This window comes from Pelodiscus sinensis, chromosome 1, assembly GCF_049634645.1.
Source record: "Pelodiscus sinensis isolate JC-2024 chromosome 1, ASM4963464v1, whole genome shotgun sequence".
Lineage (NCBI taxonomy): Eukaryota > Metazoa > Chordata > Testudines > Trionychidae > Pelodiscus > Pelodiscus sinensis.
This window is the reverse complement of record NC_134711.1, coordinates 309669406-309689370: the sequence shown is the minus strand read 5'-3', so window position 1 is coordinate 309689370 and position 19965 is coordinate 309669406. Positions and strand designations below refer to the sequence as shown.

Genomic DNA, 19965 nt, shown 5'->3' with positions numbered 1-19965 from the left:
TGCCTGTTAGGCCTAATCTTGCAACATTTTAATGATATGCTTGATTTACAGAATGCAAGTAGCTCCATTGACTTTAATCTAGGAGTTTTTAATATATTCAACCCCAAATTCCAACTCCTCTTTTTCTTTTACATGTAAACAGTAGTCTCAAACAAAGACTAAAGCGAATCTGGTTTTAAATGTCACTTTCTCAATCTCTTCTGAGCAAAAGGGCCTAGAATAACTATCTTCTAGAATCAGCTCTCTAAAAGTTTTTTCTTCATCTCCTGTGAAACATCTTTAATATGTCCTATCTTACATTTTCCACTTGAGAAAAAGACAATTTTAGGATTTTGGTCTTTAAAGAAAATGCAAGGGCTTGTATGTAAAAACACTCTGTTTCTATTAATAGTAATAGGTTTCAACTTCAGTATTGTTTGTATCATCGCAACTTCTAGAGGAAACTATTGAGACTAAGCTTTCATTGTGCTAGACCTTGTACATACACATAGTAAGATTCAATCTGCTTCACTGAAGTACTTATAATAAACGGGTAAGTCAAGAAGTATCCGCAATGTATTTATTAAAATTAACACAACAGCAATACAGAACTCATAAGTGTATCATTTTTCAACAAAGTTCCCCTGTGTTTCAACACACTTGGTCCAGCGTTGCACAAGCTTGTGTATGCCTTCAGAAAAAAATGTTTTCAGCCGGGTGGCATGCCATGTATGCACTGCCTCCTTCAAATCATGGTCGCTGGAAAAACTACAGCCTCTTAAAACATCTTTGAGGGGTCTCTCTCATGTTTGCTCTCCAGCTCATAGTGGTGGATCCACGTTTCATCACCAGTGAAAATGAGACTCAAAAAAGTGTCACTTTCCTCATTATACTGGTTCAAAAGGCGGTTACAGATGTCCAAACAGTTACATCTGTGCTGTTCCGTGAGTTGTTTGGGAATGCACCTTGCACAAACTTTACTGAAGCGAAGTTTGTGGTGGATGATTTCATAGGCAGAACCGTAACTAGTCTGCAGTTGGTTTGCCACTTCATCGACAGTCACCTTCCTGTTTTCGAGAATCAGCACGTGGACTTGTTCAATGTTCTTTTCAGTAGTAGATGTGGATGGGCACCCTGATCATTCTTCATCAGTGACACTTGTTCGCCATTTTTGAACAAGTCAGTCCATTTCGTACACACTTTGCTGCGGCAAAACATTGTCACCATACTATGCTGATAGTCTTTGAATTTCTGCACCTCTTACATCTTCAGCCCACAAAAATCGAATCACTGCATGCTGCTCTTCTTTGGTGCATGTGGTAAGTGCAGCAGCCATGTTGACCCCGCTAGTGGTGAAAGTCATCTGAATGGTCAAGGCCAAATATGTCACTACAATATAGGGAGGTTCCATGCTTACGGTTGCATGCAAATTCAGCAGTTGGGCCAATCGCAAAAAAAAAGGTATGAACACTTTTCAGATACTTTTTTACTTATCCTCATATAAACAGACAAGACAATAGAGAGTGGGAGAAAGAAATATTTCAGACAGATATAATAATAATAATAATAAAAGTTCCTAACTGTGAAAACTGAAAAAAGACAAATTTTGAAAAAAATGTCCCTTTTTAGCCATCTGTAGCTATGAGCCCCTTGAACAGACAGAAGAAGGAGGAATTAGGGATTTTCCCATTTCAGCCAAAGTTCAGGTGTCTTGCCATTTATTTTAGTGGGAGCAGAATCAGGCCTTAATCAACAACTCATGATTACATAGGAAGCCTGTTAGGGCATGTCTACACTAGGAAATTATTTTGAAATTTGAAATAACTCCCACAAGAACTATTTAGAAATAGCGAGTCCACTCTATAGGGAAGCCTTGAAATTACTCTGAAACAGGTTCCCTTAATGTGGACATGCTACTTGACAGAGCCCCAAGAAGCACTGGGAGTAATTACTCTGAATGACTCTGTGGAATAGTTATTTTGAAATAGCAACAGTGGAGCATCCACACCACCGTTATTTCAAAATAACAATTTCGAAATAAGAGTTATTCCTCATGGAAAGTGAGTTATTATTTTGAAATAACCAGCTCCTTATTTCAAAATAACAGGATTGGTAGTTTCAAAATAACTCCCTACTGTAGACCAGGGCATTCAGAGCCAGGAACTGAACCTACTTCTTGATTCTCCAGCCAATGCTTTGGCAGTAAGATCATCCTTTCTCTTAGTTCCAATGTTAAGCTCTCAACTTAATTTAAGAATCCCCAGCAAGACTGAGCTTATCAGCAGAAAGTGAGGAAAATGATCACCAATTTTCATCTTCTTTTCAGTTGCTTGGTCTGACACTGATATTTCCTCAAGAAAATTTTCTACATAGTTCAGATACAATAATGGAAAACCTGTTTCCATCAGTTTTTCTAGCTTGACATTTTTTGCTCTATTGGCTACAAATGAATTTCTGGTTATCAGTGTTTTACTCATTTCACTCTCTCTCTTTTTTGTTCTGTGCATTTTTTAGAATTTTTTTTCTCTGTGGCGATTTTATGTTTAATGATAGTTTATCATGTAACAAAATGGCAACACTGGTAAGTAGTGGAATCCTCTCGTGTCCCAGTTATCCTGGATTTATTTTTGGCAGAGAACTAGGATCTATACCTTTTGTGGGTCAGAAAAGAAATAAAACTCCTGCAGGTTCAATTTCTTATAGTTCAGCCTTCTGTAGTCCAGCAGCATCTTTGGTCCTGCATCCCCGTAGGTACTGTCAGGCTGGCGCACTCGCTGGGAAAAACCAAGCCCTGCATTCATCCCCTGTCCTTCCAGAGCTTCTGGAGTGCTGCCAATAGCTCATTTGTGTCACTCAACTTCAGGAAGGGAGGGGCAGGAGCGAGGCTGGGGGGAATCTCAGGGGAAGAGTCAGGGTGACTGTGGAGCCCTGCAGCTGAAGACCTGGAGCACAACCACATGGCCAGTGATGGGAGCCAGAAGTACAGCCCCACGGGGCCAGGAACACAATCCTGTGGCCTGAGACCATGGCCGGCAGTGAGGTTTGGGAACCCAGCCCAGCGACTGAGGGCCTGTATCCTAGACCCCAGGATATGGGGCTCCCCAGCTACCCTGCCTCTTCCTCCTAGCACCTTCACCCCATCCTTACTCAAACAATGCTAGCCCCTCTGCTGCTGCTGGAGTGGAGCCCCACAGCTGGTGGCAGCAGAGGTGCCGGCATTGACCATGCTGGGTCCGAGATTTCCTGGTTCAGGACTGGTCAGTTCCAATGTCTCCTCAAATTTTTTTCCTTCTATGTGCAGAATAAATTTTCTTACGTGCACTGAGGCATGTGCAGATGTGCACCACCAGTAGAAACACACCCTCCCAGCTTTGGACAGAAGAGGGTGCTCTGCTAATAAGCTGGGTGGCATCTGACTCTCTCCTGGGTGGTTCCCACGTGCTCAGCTTACAAGGAACTCTGGTCAGTTCCCGATAGTGCCAGACCAGGGAGCTACAACTGGTATTGTGAAAATAATTATCTATTGTACAGTAGGAAACAACAAAATGGCAATGTTAAAAATTGTCACATCATTATTCTCCTCCTTTGTTCTTTATGATGTGATTCTGAGAACAGTGCCCTATTTCATGCTTTGTCTCATTTTCAGCTTCTCACTAGAATGACTTAATCTATGATTGATTGTGATGCTGGCAGACCAGATGCCTGCTTGTGCCAAGGTCCAAGGCCTCACTGAACACTGATGAATGTATCATTGGGAAACAGTCTGGCTTGTCTATATGCTAGTATTATTAAGACAGGTTTTAGAGATGTAAGAATGTTTGCTGTTTTGTCTTTATGAATAGCTTACAGAAGGCTGTATGTATAAGTCTAAATTATTTGTACCCTATGGCAAAAGTTTCCAGTGCAAATCTCTGTAACTGTGTAACTCATCAAACTGGAAAGAAGCCTTCCATAATGCAAATGGTGGCTTCCTACAGTAGATGTTAGATCTTGTCCTAAGAGAAGGCCTTTAAAACCAACTGAGTCATTGTCAGCTATCAAAAGAACAAAGTCTTTATTAATTGAATTCCTCATCCCATTTAGGAAGAGAAACCTGGGCATGAACTCATCCCACCAGCTTGGACTCTGGGGATGAGGTGCTAAAAAACATGGAGAAGAAGAAAGTTGGTTCTTTTCGCTACTTGGACTCCAAAGGCATAAGGATCACTAAGTATAAATAAAAGTCTCCCATCTGGAATTTGCTTATTACAGAAGTTTCTATTAACTTTTGAATCCTAAAACTGTAATTCATTTGTGTGCATTACCTGCTTCAGCCTCTAAATAATGCTCATTTCTTTTCTTAATTAATAAATCTTTAGTTAATTACAGGATGGCTACAAGCATGGTTTTTGATAAGAGAGTTAGGCATTCACTTGACCTGTGGTAAGTGACTGGTCCCTTGGAACTGGGAGTAATAACTTAATTATAGTTGTGATTTTTCTTGAGGATTCAGACTTACGTGGCTGGTGATATCTAACACACAACTAGTTTGAGTTTTGTACCCTGTTTGTAGACAGACTGCCCTGAGGCTGGCACACGAGTGAGCCACTTCATGCAGTGTGCCACTGATATGTTACTGTATTTGTACTTGTTTGATTTTTCCCCTTTGAATACATGCAGGGATTATTTTGGACCTATATGAGAGATCTGAGTTTCTGGGATTTACCTGAGAACTGGAATTAAACTGATGTGATGGGAATTAACTTGTTATAAATGTACCCTAAGCATGTTTGCCCTGTCTGCACATCTTTCTTCTAAGGATAGGCCCACCGATGGGACAAAAGGGGAAATGGTCTGAGGTCCCAGCAGAGGGCTTGAGGCTCCTGGACGCTGCTAAGAACTGGCAAGGGGGGTATGGCTGACACAGCCCAGTCCCTTCTGCCTGAAGCTCCACCCCTTCCAAGAGCAGGCCCTCCCCTTACCTTACCCAGTGGGCTAGCAATTTGGTTGGCTCCCCTGCCTAAGGCCCAATCACACTGAGGTGACTTGCAAGCTAGCACAAGATTGTACAGACCTTTTACCTCTATGGGTATGTCCCCACTGCAGCTGGGAGTAAGCCCCCACAGCTCAGGCAGAGAGACCATCACTAGTGGGGCTTGAGTCTGCTCTAAAAACACTAGTGCGGATGTTGCAGCTCAGACAGCAGCTCAGACTTTCAAGCCCACCCAGTGCTTCATTTGTAATGAAAGAGGTGCTTGGGCTCAAGCAATTATGTGCTGGGGCTAAAGCAATTTTTTTACTTTCATAATTAACACTGCAAGCCCAGAGGTGCTGGGGCTATGAATTACCAAGCCTACAGGAGCCTTCCCACAAATTAAGCACTGAGCCCACATATCCCTGAGTCTGTCTCTCTGCTGGAGCGACAATATCCACACTACTATTTTGACTGTGCAGGTTCAAGCCCTATTGTCACAAGACTAAGTGGGCTGGGAGCCATGCTCCCAGCTGCACTGTTGATATACCTTTAAAAACTGCAGGCCTGATTTTGTGTTCACTTACACTGATGTGACTAAAGGAATAAATCCCAGTGAACTTGACAAACTCACAAATGGGTAGTCTCCATGGTATTCGCAACAGGCGAGATACTGCCACTCTTATGTGGATTAGTACTTTATTCCATTACTATGCCCCTGGAAACACTTAAGGAGGGAAAGAACTACTCAGTGTGAATAGGACAGAAGAATTTAGAGATTTAAAGGTGTAAAATCCAAATTGAACCTTTGCCATGATTTAGTTTGGTTAGGCAGCAGAATCAATAAATGTACTAACAGACATAATGAAAGACTGACCGCACACTCCTAAATTGTCACTGTACTGATCTTTAGCTGCTAGGGAAACAACAGCACTGTAAATGGACCACAATCCCCCTGGCAATATGTAGTTCCATTTGTTTTTCCGCATGTGGGTCCAGAATCTCAGCTGATGTAAACTGATAGTATTCCATGGGCTTCAAAAGCCCTACACTAATTTACACCAGCTGTGAATGGGGCCATGAAAAACGTAGCTACACTTTTTAATGTTTTAATTTGATTTTTAAAACAGTTGTAACCTGTAGGAAATGGATTTCCTGGCAATAAATCTCTATCTGGCAAAGGCTCTTTTAGTCATCCATCTCATCATTGATTGCCAGTGTTACGGCTGGGTGACACCTTGTTACGATTTGAGTTGACGCTCCAAGGAGATTAAAAGCTGGGAACTCACTCTTCAATTAGCATAATGTAAGCATAAACCCCCACCTAAGATAAAAGGGGTGTGTGAACTCACCTAGCAACTTTTGGGTATAGTTATATGTGTGAGTGAGTGAGAGAGAGAGAGAGCACGTACACAGAAACTGAGAGCAGACAACAGAGAGTGACAGAAAGATAGACAAAAAACAAGCAAGTCAAAGAGTGACCAATGATCACAGTGTGACCCTAGAAAAAAACAAGAGAGTTTTTGAGGCTTTGGGATTTAAGCTAAGAAACTGCTACTTCTGTTCTTGGTTTCTTCTGAATTCAGAGACATGGGGCCTCATACATTCCCTGGAAATAAACAGGATTTCATTAAAAATTACCAAACTCCATCAATTTCTACTTCCAGCTGAGACATCCACAAAGCCCTGAAGTCTGACTTGCTGCTTGGATTGAATAAGGGCTGTGGGGGTGGCTGTCCAGAATCACTTATTGCCTATGAACTTTGTGAAAATTGTTGTTATTAAGATTGCAAACTGGGGATAATTTGGTAACTATTTCCAGAAGAGTGATAGCAGACACAGTTGGTTGATTTTGATGTTCACAATATTCTCAACAGCCCTCTGTAATTTCTTTACATATGTATCGAGATACATATTATGAAAAGTTTTTTTTTTAAATGGCTTTCACGTCAGATTTGCAGATAAACAACCACTTGTTTTGATAAAGTCCACTGAAGCTACTGAGAACTGTAGGGTAGATCACAAACTGGGGAGATGCCTTTATCTGTTGGTAGGATTAATAGGGGGAATAAAGACCTGCACAAGAACAAGGAATAGGGCCCATTAGGAAACACTGACCTGAAGGTCTCTTTGGAAGACCCCTTTTTCCCATCATTGCAGTTTATATCTGCTTCTCAGTTACTGTGATTTGGCAGAGAAGGCTCAAAGGAAGAGTAGCCTATAGGGTTGTATGTTATTGAGCAGAAATTGCTGGGGAGACAGGCTTGTGAATATTTCTCAAATCAATGGCCAGAGCTGTCACAGTTCAGAGCAATTACACACGTATCTCCCATTCCATGGTTCCCCAAGGGGACCCATTCCAGGCTCCTTATCCATTTCTCTTAGGCAGAGACCTCACATTTCTTTCCATCCAACTTGGGATTTTCCAGGTTGAACATTTCCCTGCCTGCACTGTGTTATTCCCAGCAAACCAGGTCTGCATCTGCATTTTGCTCTCTGACCAAGTGAAACAAAGACCCGTATTCCGGCTTTGGGGAAAGGTGGAGATAAAGGTGTAAGCCAACTTTCTGTCTCCTGGATTCTGGGGTTGGAACTGCTCTTATTACTGTCTTCCCAATGCCTCCAAGGTGATAAGCCAAGAAGAGCCAGAACATAATTAAAATATTGGCCTAGATTGTCCCTTTCTGCCCTACTATCTCCTCCCCATAATCTAATCCCATTTCAAAGCTAGTTAGATCAAAACACACTAACAGTTAGAGTCTGTCAACAATGTCCACATGGCCAGTTAGCATGTGGCAGGATAGTGTGGGATAGATTCATGCATTAGGTTATTGCAAACTAAATGTTTTTGTAGATAAGCCTGAGGAAAAATATATCTTCCTGCACCTGCAGCAATCTGGCAGAAATTCTGGTAAACAAGAAAAAATGGGAGTGCATATAAAACAATTGTGATTATTAAGCACTGTAGTTTGATTAAAATGGTGAGTAAGCTTAATAAGCCAATCTATATGGATAAGGTTATATATGTTCAGCTGTATAACTAGCACTTAGTCAGTAATGAACAAATGCCAGCAGGGTATTTGAGGGAAGATGTACTATTGTCTCTCCAAAATCCTTCTGCAGGTTCATTTAGAGATGCCAATACCAGATATGAATACCCAGAATTTTGGATTCTAACCCACATTTTATTTCAGTCCTTTATCTTTATAATGACCCAAACAAACCAGCAGATCTGAACATTGCAGCTTGGCCTATGTCCAGTGTCAGTTGGATACTAACTCTTTGTATAGTGTTGCTGTACACTCTTAAAACAGCTCTGTCCCAATGGTGGTCAGTCTACAGAGCTGAGGGGAGTGATGCTTTGCTGTAGGATCTGATACCTCTGACATTATTGTAGCTGTTTAACTTAAGTAAAGACTGCAAAATGTGGAGCTACAGTCTGTGAAACATTCTGAAATCATTTGAAAGGTAAAGCAAACTACTTGCTATCAGTATTGGCTATGGGGAAACAGTAATGTGAATGTCAATGGCTGGCTGGGTCAAAGTGAAAGCAGATGGATGGACTTTTCAAGGTCAGAGTAATGTTGACAACACGTTTTTATCTTTGGTAAAGAGAATCACGGTGAATCTTAGAGAAATATTGAAAGCACAATGAGCTTCCAACTTGACCTTTTACCTAATACTTCCTCAAATGTCATGAAAGAATCAAAGCTGTAAATTATTTCAGCAAGCTGCCCTGAGCTAAGGAAGTGGCCAAGAAGGAGATGGTTGTCTGCAATGATGAATAATATCACTGAAGGCTAGAGAAAGCAGACAATGGGAACTGATTTCTATAGGTCTTTTGTTGATTTTAACTTATGGTATGTATGTTTTTGGATCTGTAAGTCAGTAATTAATAACTCTGCACTCATCAGGTTGCCTAACGTTTGACTACAATCATCACATATCTCTAAATACTCCTTTATTAATATTGTCAGATAAATTCTCCTTTTAAAACTCCTGGGGCTACGTCTACACTAGTGGCTTCTTGCAGAAGAACAGCTGTTCTTGCGCAAAAACTTGCCTAGTGACTACACTGCACGTGCGTTTTTGCGCAAGTAAATTTACAGTCTAGCGTCAGAAAACCGGGCTTCTTCTGGAAGAGTTATTCCTTTCCCCATGAGTAATAAGTCCTCTTGTGCAAGAGCTCTTGTGCAAGATGGCAGTGTAGACAGGCAACATGAATTTCTTGCGCAAGGAACCCCTATGGCTAAAATGGCCATCAGAGCTTTCTTGTGCAAGAGAGAATCCACACCGCCATAGATGCTCTTGCACAAAAGCACATGGCAGTGTAGACATTCTCTTGTGGAAGACTTTTTGCGCAAGAACTCTTCCGCAAAACAGTTCTTGCGCAAGAAGCTGCCGGTGTAGACATTGCACAGGAGTATAAACAAGCCATTCACAAGACAATGATACTGTAGTGAATCTATAGGTTAAGGTTCACTTTAATTATTTGTATTAAGGAAGTACCCAGAGGGCTCGGTCAAGGTTGAGGTTTGATTGTGCCAAATGCTTCAGACATGTAAAATAGTAAACAGTGCTTGAGCTTACAACCTAAGACATTGATCTTGCAAACACTAAAGTGTGTGCTTAACATTAGGTTTGTGAACAACTCTATTGATTTTAACAGTAGTTTATGCTCACCCAGTTGTTTTTTGCCCATTTTCCATTATAAAAAAAATAAATTGAAACTTAGGTTCAATATTCCAAAGGCCTCTTTTTCAGCAGATTTGGCTGCTGAAAGATCATCGAGGCTTCTGGGGGAATAAAAGTAAGGGAGAAAGGGAGTAAATAGTCCAGCATGCCATGTAGAATGGTGCGATTAAGAAAAAAAAATATTAAATAGAGCAGAGGAAAAGCACTAAACTTGTTCCTCCCATATTTGCATATCCTAGGAACTATTTTTCCTAGTGAAAGAATTTGCTAAAACTGGTCTCCCAACCACAAACTCTTCAAAATGAATGTTTCTAAAAAAGTCTCTTTCTGTACAGCACTTGTCCAAACACAGTAAGACTACCACATTAGCGAGGCAGACTCCCTAGCCCCTAATCTACATTAGAACTTTATTTTGAAATTACCCCTCCCCCCAGGTCAAATTTATAAGTGCAGCATGCACACTACCAGGCCTGTTATTTTGAATTCTGCAGCCTATTATTTCAAAATCTGTACTCCTTTTAATCAGGAATAACATTCATTCCATAATATTTATTTGAAAATAATGGTAGTGTGGACACTCCAGTGCTGCTAATTTGTAATTATTACTCCCAGGGGCTCTAAGTCCAAGAACTTGCAACTGGTTAGTGGTAGATCTGGACATGGAATCCATATTTCCTGATTCCCGGTGCAGTAGAGGATCTAGTAAAGACCTGCTAATTCGAATGGTGCTCCTGTTGGTGCCAGCAGTCCTGCTCTTACAAGGAGTAAGGGAAATCAATGGGAGCATGTCCTCCCAGCGACTGCCCGCTGTGTGGACGGCACCAAAACACGATTTAAAATACTTTGACTCCAGCTACGCAACTAACCTAGCTGGAGTTGTGTATCTTAAGTCAACTTTCCCCTTTAGTGTAGACCTGGCCTAAGAGACATGAGTTAGTGGCAGATCCAGATCTAGAATCTCATGTTGTTCGCTCTGTGCAACTCCTGCCCAATTAGAAAGTTATGAATAGGATTCTAATATTTTCCATGGGTATAAACCCTGAGTAACTCCACTGTCTTCAATGGAGTTGATTCATATTTACATTGCTATCACTGAGGTCAGAGTCTGGCCAGGGAATTCACTACATTTATTTAGAAATATTCATATCACAGGTTACATTTTAGTGCTGCCATTTCTTTCCTCCTTTAATTTTGGTACTAGAAGGCAAATCCTGATTCTATGGATTTGGCTCTGAAAGCTTCAAAAATGTTATCTTTTCAATAAAAATTCTTTATCTGGGCTTTGGATTTCCATGCACTTTTTTTTATCTTGCCTCAGACTAAGTGATTAAAGGAAAATCTGCCTGGCTTGAAAGCAGCTTTGAGAATGGGAGCCTAAAGTAGTTACATTTCCACCACTCAGACAGTTTTTGAATTCTAATTTCTGTTACATTTAAAAATTAATTGTGGAAAACAAACTCCTTGGGCTAGCTGAGTGAAGAGGCAATCTTGTCAGTCAATATTAGGCATGAATCTTCTCTGACTTAAACCTCAAATTTATTTTAATGCACCATGCAAAGTATTTTTGAATTATTGCTATAAACTAAGAAGCTGTAAACTGACTGCAGAACGGCTATTGGAAATCTAATTAGAACAGATTAGTACTTTGCATTCTGAACAAACATTGAGTGAATGTTCACTTCAACCTTATTTAATACACACACATATTTGAACTGCAAGTGGAATAATTTTACATACATTAAAGAAGTAAAATTACAAATAGTGAATTTTGAAATATATGTGGTATATGTCATAAAAACTTTGTTATTCAGCATGTTGGGAGAATGAGGGATTATGGTTAGTTAAATATTCTAGTCAACTAAGAGTTCAGATTGTGATAAGGGGCTCCGATCTGAGGCAGAGGAATGGAGGGTGGGAGATGGTACCAGCTCTTGACTGGAGGCTTCAGGGTGGGGCTAGAAATGAAGGGTTCAGGATGTGGGAAGGGATCTGGACTGGCACAGGTGTTTGGGTGTGGGAGGGGGTGATGGCTCCAGCTAGGGCTTTGGGGTAGTGTCAGGGAGCAGGAGGGGCTCCAGGTTGGGGCTAAGGAGTTTGGAGTGTGTGAGGAGGCACAGAGTTCAGGTTCAGGGAGGGATTTTGGGAGCAGAAGAGGGTTTGGGGCATGGGAGGGGCTTCTGGGTGCCAGATCCAGGTGACGCCTACCACAGGCAGCTCCCTGCAACTGGCAACATGTCCCCTCTGCTCCTACACGGATGTGTGTCCAGGCAGCTCTGTGTGCTGTCTTTGCCCACAGGCATAACCCCTGAAGCTCCCATTGGCCACAGTTCCTGGCCAATGTGACCTGAGAAGCCAGCACTTGGAGAGGAGGGTAAAGACAGTGGCCCCTCCCCCTGACCCCAGCCATTCCTCTGCTTAGGAGTAGCAGGGACATGCCGTCACTTCTGGGGAGTCATGTGGAGCCAGATAGGGAGCCAACTGGACTATAAACCTGCCTTTCAATGACAATCAGAAATTCCAGTTAATAGAACTTTCTGGTTGGTACAGGGCCAGATAACGTAGTCTTTACTGTATCCATATTTGAAACAATAGCTACCTTATAAATTGTGTGCGCTGTCAGAGGGGGCATAGCGAAGAATGAATCTGTTACAGTTTAATTGTCATTGTACTTCATCATGTAGCTATTGCAGTTGATTTGCATTATTTTTTTCAGACAGCAGAACAGTAAAAAATGACGATAGGTATTTGCTTAGTTTATTAATAGCAGTTCCTCAATAGGGATTCTGCAGTGTCTTTTCATTTTAATTATGTGGCCAAGGGAGCAGTAACATTACAGCTGGAAGCTATTTCACTTCAAATTTAAACTAAAGGATTTAGGAAATGGAAGAGACTCCAATGTAAGAGAGTAAAATAAAAAGTAATACAGAGAAAAACAGAACGGGTGCGTCTAGACTGGCAAGTTTTTGCAGAAATACTTTTAATGGAAAAGTTTTTTCGTTAAAAGTATTTCCGCAAAAGAGCGTCTAGATTGGCACGGATGCTTTTGCGCAAAAAATGCTTTTGCGTAAAAGCATCCGTGGCCAGTATAGACGTGCTTTTATGCAAGAAAGCTCCGATGGCCATTTTAGCCATCGGGCTTTCTCGTGCAAAAAATTAAGATGCCTGTCAACACTGGCCCTCTTGCACAAGTATTCTTGCACAAGAGGGCATATCCCTGAGCGGGAGCGTCAAAGTATTTGCTCAAGAAGCACTGAATTCTTACATTAGAACATCAGCGCTGTTGCGCAAATTCAAGCGGCCAGTGTAGACAGTTGGCAAGTTTTTGCGCAAAAGCTGCTGCTTTTGCACAAAATCTTGCCAGTCTAGACATACCCAACTAGTTAGAATGATTCATCTTCTGCCTCTCAAAATAGCTTTCATTTTAAACAAACATAACAGGCATTAAGAACTTAGGAAAAGGGGCAGAAGGTATCAGAACGTATGTTGAATTTTGTCAAGCTAAGGCATTTTCTACACTATAGTCTTTGGTCAAAAGTTAAGTCTGCACACTGCTGCCAAAGTGTTTTTACTCTCCCTTCAACACAGGGCCTTCCGAAAGGGTAAGTCCAACCTGTGTGGACTGCAACACCTATATTTATCAACAGAATAAGAGACTCCTTGGTATTCCTCTTGCTTTTAATGTATTTATAAAAAGTCATCTTGTTTCCCTTTATTCCCGTAGCTAGTTTGAGCTCATTTTGTGCCTTTTCCTTTCTAATCTTGCCCCTGCATTCCTGTGCTGTTTGCCTATATTAATCCTTTGTCATTTGTCCTACTTTCCATTTTTATAGGACTCCTTTTTTATTTTTAGATCATGCAGGATCTCATGGTTAATCCAAGGCGGTCTTTTGCCATATTTTCTATCTTTCTGATGCAGCGGAATAGCTTCCTTTTGAGCCCTTAATAATGTCCCTTTGAAAAACTGTCAATTCTCCTCAGTTGTTTTTCCCCCCAGTCTTGATTCCTATGAGACCTTACCTATCAGCTCTCTGAGCTTACCAAAATCCGCCTTCTCGAAATCCATTGTCTCTATTTTGCTATTCTCCCTTCTACCCTTCCTTAGAATTGTGAACTCTATGATTTCATGATCACTGTCACCCAAGCTGCCTTCCACTTTCAAATTCTCAACCAGTTCCTCCCTATTTGTTAGGATCAAATCTAGAACAGCTTCCCCTCTGGTAGCTTTTTCAACCTTCTGAAATAAAAGTTGTCTCCAATGCAGTCCAATAACTTATTGGATAGTCTGTGCCCCGCTGTGTTATTTTCCCAACATATATCTGGATAGTTAAAGTCCCCCATCACCACCAAATCTTGGGCTTTGGATGATATTGTTAGTTGTTTAAAAAAAGCCTCATCCACTTCTTCCACCTGGGTAGATGGCCTGTACTAGACTCCTAGCATGACATCACCCTTGTTTTTAACCCCTTTTAGCCTAACCCAGAGACTCTCAACACTTCCGTCTCCTATGTCCATCTCCACCTCACTCCAAGTGTGTTCATTTTTAATATATAAGGGAACACTTCCTCCCTTTTTCCCCTGTCTATCCTTCTTGAGCAAGGCGTGTCCTTCCATACAAACATTCCAATCATTTGTATTATCCCACCAATTTTCTGTGATGCCAACAATGTCATAATTATACTTATTTATTAGCACTTCCAGTTCTTCCAGCTTATTACCCACACTTCTCGCATTTGTATATAGGCATCTAAGATACTGATTTGACCTTGCCTCCCAGTTCTGCCCTGACCCTCCTTTCTCTGCCATTATAGCACATATTCCCTCCGATTTCTGACCCATCTCCCAGGTCTCCATGTTCTCCACTTACTCATGGGTTGTTGGATCCTAGTAGATGCTTAAGACAGGATTACTAAGCATAGGGAGGTGACAAATAGCTGTTAGGTGGTCATGGCTAACCTGATTCCAATACAGTTACCATATCAGGGTATATCTACACTGCCACTCTAGTTCGAACTAGTGTGGCTAATGTAGGCATTCAAACTTGCAAATGAAGCCCGGGATTTAAATATCCCGGGCTTCATTTGCTTGTTCCCGGGTGGGCACCATTTTTAAATGCCCGTAGTTCGATCTACCTGCCCGCGGCTACACGCAGCACGGTCTAGGTAATTCGAATTGAAGCTCCTAATTCGAACTACTGTTATTCCTCCTGCAAGGTGGTTTAATGGTAGTTCGAATTAGGAGCTTTAATTCAAACTACCTAGTCCGTGCCGCGTGTAGCCACGGACAGGTAGTTCAAACTATGGGCATTTAAAAATGGTGCCCACCCGGGAACATGCAAATGAAGCCCGGGATATTTGAATCCCGGGCTTGATTTGCAAGTTTGAATGCCAACATTAGCCACCCTAGTTCGAACTAGGGTGGCAGTGTAGACATATCCTCAGAGTGGTAATAGAGATGTAGCCGTGTTAGTCTGGTCTTGCTGAAACAAAAGACAGGACTATGCAGCACTTTAAAGACTAACAAGATGGTTTATTAGGTGATGAGCTGAGGAAGTGGGTCTGGCCCATGAAAGCTCACCACCTAATAAACCATCTTGTTAGTCTTTAAAGTGCTACATAGCTCTGTCTTTTGTTATATCAGAGTGGCGTGTGTTGTGGTGATGATGATTCTGATGAAGTAAAAGTCTTGGGGAAAGCAAGCACTGTTATGGAAATCATTGAGAACCATCATCTTTGAAAACAGAGAGGGGCAAGGGAAACACAAAACTTTCCTTACTTGTTTTGTTTCTTGAGGATAGTCCATATTAGCCTAAGCTTCCTCTCTTCCTATGAACTGCATCATATGCTTATACAAAGTGCTCTTTGGACATTTTAAGCAGCTGACAGGCTGCATGAATTGCACGAGCACTCACAGTATTTGCAAACCTCCACATTCATGTACAATAGGTTTGCATGAACAAATAAGGCAACTGCACACACAGGCTGCATGCAAATACCTGATTTAGACATGCAAATTTGTGTAGACAAGTATAGAGTTTTGTAGGTGTTTGTTTTATATGACTTGTCCATTCTTCAAATCTTTGCGGTAACAGCTTTAGAAATAGGAATTAAACCTTTTTCAAAATCCAGGCACAGCTTTTCATCTGCATAACTGGCAGTTAGATGAAGAATTTAAAGTACCGTACATTAAAACTCAGCTATCATATGGAAACATACAATGAGCTAGATTGGTTCAAAGGAACTTAAATATGTGATTACATTCTTTTGAATTGAATGGGTCTTAAAGCAGATGTTTAAGTGCTTTGCTGAACTGAGGCCAAATACTTGGTCTTCATTTCTAAGGCAATCTATAATATGAACTAGAAATTAATCCATTTTAAAAATCTGAATGGACTGTTCTGGACACTAAAAAATGACTATATTATATGCTCAAGACAGCAGGTTGTGGTTTTCAAACTCTGGTTCTGATTTATATCAGTTTAGTCATATCTGGTGATTCATGATTTTTGCAGCAAAAGATCTTTGACAAAATAAAATGCATTTTTAAAGTGCCCATGACAGGCACTTATAACTCTACTTACTAGGAAATACTTATTGGCAATACAGTTCAGCTAACTGGCAGAGAAACCAATTTGTACCTGGAAAAGGGCCAGTGAAGTTTACTAATTCATGGAGTAATTGTGACCTCTTACTCCCAGTGCAGATTATATTCCTGAACTGTTTTGCCTTGAAGTTTTTTCTTTTTTTGTTTTAGTTATCTTATGATGGGTTGGACCCCCTGGGATGCCACCTGAGGCGCTGAAAATACCACTACACGTATCTTTTCTCCCAGCCTGGACTCTCTTCAACACTGTCTTGTTGAGCTAGGCTCTTAAGCCTCCTCCAGCGAACCACACAGGCAGCAGATATAGACTCAGAGAGCAACTCAGGGAAGACTTGCTTAAAGGACTCGACTCAGCACCCAATTGTCCACCTCCCTTGGGGTACAAACACACTATTACATGAATTTTTTTCTCCCTAACTGTGGAGGAAGGTACACACAACTCTCCCCACCAGCTAGAAAGTATATGAGGGGTTATATTATGAATCAGAAATAAGTGTATTAACTACAGAAAGGTATAATTTAAGTGGATAAAGAGGTGACAAACAGAACAAAGCAGATTACTAAGAAAATAATACAAGGCACACATACTAAGCTAGATTCCCTGAAGAAATTGGTTACAAATGATAATTCCTCATCCCGGATATTGTTTCAGGTAGAATTTTTCACAGGTCAGATACCATTTTAGCTTGGGTCCAGCAGTTCTTCCTCCCCCTCCTCCATTTAAATGCTTTTGTTTCCAAGTGTTTTCAAGTGTCTCTTTGGGTGAAGAACCAGAAAAGGAGCAAACTGAAGGCCACAGTTGTGATTGTTTTCTTCTCTCATCTTATATAGTCTTTCCATAAGGTGGGAATCCTTTGATTTCTCCTACCTCACTGTGGAAAAGTTCAGTATTCCAAGATGCATATTAGTATTAGGTGAACAGGTGTATCCCTTAAGGTTAATTTGCTAGCCTGCTATGTCATATAATATGTTTTCTTTCTTAGGCTGATTTATACTAATTTATTATTACATCCTACTGGTAATGAATCAGACTTTTGGGGGCTGTGTTTTATGAGTTCTAGTGAATGTTGGTCTTATTTATTCATTTATCAGAGGTATAGCGGTGTTAGCCTGTATCTGCAAAAGCAACAAGGAATCCTATGGCACCTTAAAGACTTATGGATGTATTTGGGCATAAGCTTTCATGGGCAAAAACTCACTTCAAGATGCATCAGATGAAGTAGGTTTTTGCCCATGAAAGTTTATGCTCAAATAAATATGTTAGTCTTTAAGGTGCTACAGGACACCTCATAATTATTCATGGTTATCATATATTAAGTAGCCCAATGTCTGTGACTCTGAAATGCTGGCTGTTCCCTCTGGGTGGCACTGTTGCCTCTTGCCATGGCGCTCAGCTGACTTCTGCGCTGTTCAGCCAGGCTGCCAGGCGCGGGAGCAAGTGGCGCAAGCGGCTGTTTGGGGTCCGTCCACCCTGTCGCAGGTTTTGCAGTGGAAAACCTGCAGTGTCAGCAATAGGAGTCACCTAAAATAGAAAATATGAAATACAGATACACAAGTCAATATGCCTAACTTCAGATACAAAAATGATACACACATACAAATAGGATAATCAATTTCAGTGCATCAAAACCTTTCCAATGACACCTTGCATGAATTATCTTGCCAAAAACATCTCAGTTGGCATATTCATAGCAAAGTGTATTTTCATAAAGAATATGTAATATAAAGTCATACTTATGTTAATTAGTTCCCCCCCAAACAATTTTAAAAATACTGTAGTATCACATGAAAACTTGTTACTGAACCAGTAAACTTCAGCTATTAACAGAATGTACATGAACCTGGTTTTAATAATTGCTTTTCAGCGATAGGTGTGATAAATGACTCATAGCCCTTGTTTTCTGACTTCAGTGGAAGCCTTGGAGGAAAGAAATAATTAACTAAATTATATGTAGAAAGGACACTACCTGTCACATAGTAAATATTTGTCACTTAATGTTCCAATTTATAAAAAAAAGAGAACCTTTTATAAGGTTTTTTGTTTTTTAAATCTGCCTAAACCTCTTTCTCACGGATGTGTAGGTTTATTTGCATGCAGCTTAACAAATATTGCAAATTCTGGTTTAAGTTATTGTCTGGAACTTGTACCTCATTAATCTAGCTGATTAATGTACTTGCTTGGTCAGTTACCAGCCCAATTTCCAGGGACAAATTGATTTTCAATATTTTTGTCCTCAAAGCTGACAGAGAACTTCTCATAGAGAAGGTTCCATATATAAGCCATTATATGCCTTCCAAAGTATAATTCATGCAGTTTAAATATACTGTGATGAAGCATTCTTTGTTCAACACTCATTGTAACTTACCTTTCGTACATCATAGCATTTTTACTAGAGTGCTTAGACTGAAGCTTGAATTTCACTGTGCTAGGCAATCAAAGCTACTCCCTGCTCTGACTACCATGTAGTTTATATAAACAGGATTCACAAATGGGATGCAGGGGCACAGAAAGGTGAATTGATTTGTCACATAGTAGATCAATGGAAGAGTCTTCTCATTAGGGCCTCTCCGATAACTGGACCACTGATGTAAGGATACTTTATGAAGAACACCACCTCATTAAACGGTGACGCTACTTGTTAGCTTAAGCAGGGATCTGTAAAAATCTCGAAGACGTGGGGACAGATGGAGAAACAAGTGAAACATTGCTGGGCCAAGAAAAAATAAGATTACTGAGACATTCTGTTCTTTAACCAACAGGTACCCAGTAAGTGTTGGGTATCTTATGTAAACTACATTTAAATTAGTTTTCCTGACATTAGGTCCTTCGCTAAAATATTTGGCATTGATGTCCTGACTAGGCTTGTCATTCGGTCTAGATTTTCCTAGATTGTTCAGATTTTGACAGGACAATCCTTCATCCTCTAAGCAATGAACATTTCCCCAGATCACTTCCGGGCCTTTTGAAACGTCACTGAGTGATGCTATTTTAACACAATAATATGCTATCAGCATGTGAGAAGGGTAAAAAATCATAGAAAATCGGTGTCTTCCACACTGAACAAGGAACTCTATTTAGAATAAAGAAAATGGGATTTGTAAAATTACACTCCCCCCTCTCTCTGCTTCAAAGTAGAGTTCCTGGAACCCCTGCTGGTAGAGTGTGGGTCATTGTCCACATTTAGTGGCTGGTTCACATAGAAGGATAAATCTACTAAAGCTACCAACTGAAGTCAGATGAAGTCCTGATTCATCAAATACCTGAGGGTATGTCTACACTACAGCGCTAATTCGAACTAACTTAGTTCGAATTATTTAATTCGAACTAAGCTAATTCGAACTAACGGATCCAGACTAAAAAACTAGTTCGAATTAGCGTTTTGCTAATTAAGTGGACCCTGAAGCGGGGTTAAGGATGGCCGGAAGAAGTGCCGGCAGGGCATCAGAGGAGGACTTAGAGCGTGGAGATGCTGTCTCAGGCTAGCTGAGGGCTGTGCTTAAAGGGTCCCGACCCCCACCCCGGACAGACAGTTCTCAGGGGTGCCCCGCTTGCAAAGCAGTCCTGTCTTGGAGTGCCCTGAGTGCCCACACTGGGCACATCACAGCACTCGGCCATCAGCCCGGCTGCACTTGCCGCAGGCTGCCATCTGGGGAGAGGAGGTAATTGGGGGGCTGCAGGAGAGCTTCAACCCCCAGAAGCCCGTAGAGCCAGCCCAGTCCTCCCCATCGGGGGCTCATGC

The 19965-nt window shown here is 41.1% G+C and overlaps 1 long non-coding RNA gene across 1 annotated transcript in view; it reads right to left on the bottom strand.

Annotated features, from left to right (window-relative positions):
* Positions 1-16723: 16723 nt before the first annotated feature.
* The window catches only part of LOC142826559 (uncharacterized), a 115013-nt gene continuing 111771 nt past the window's right edge, over positions 16724-19965 (bottom strand). The window contains exon 3 of the long non-coding RNA XR_012900767.1: positions 16724-17747. This is a non-coding gene — a long non-coding RNA (uncharacterized LOC142826559). The remainder of the gene's footprint in view (positions 17748-19965) is intronic.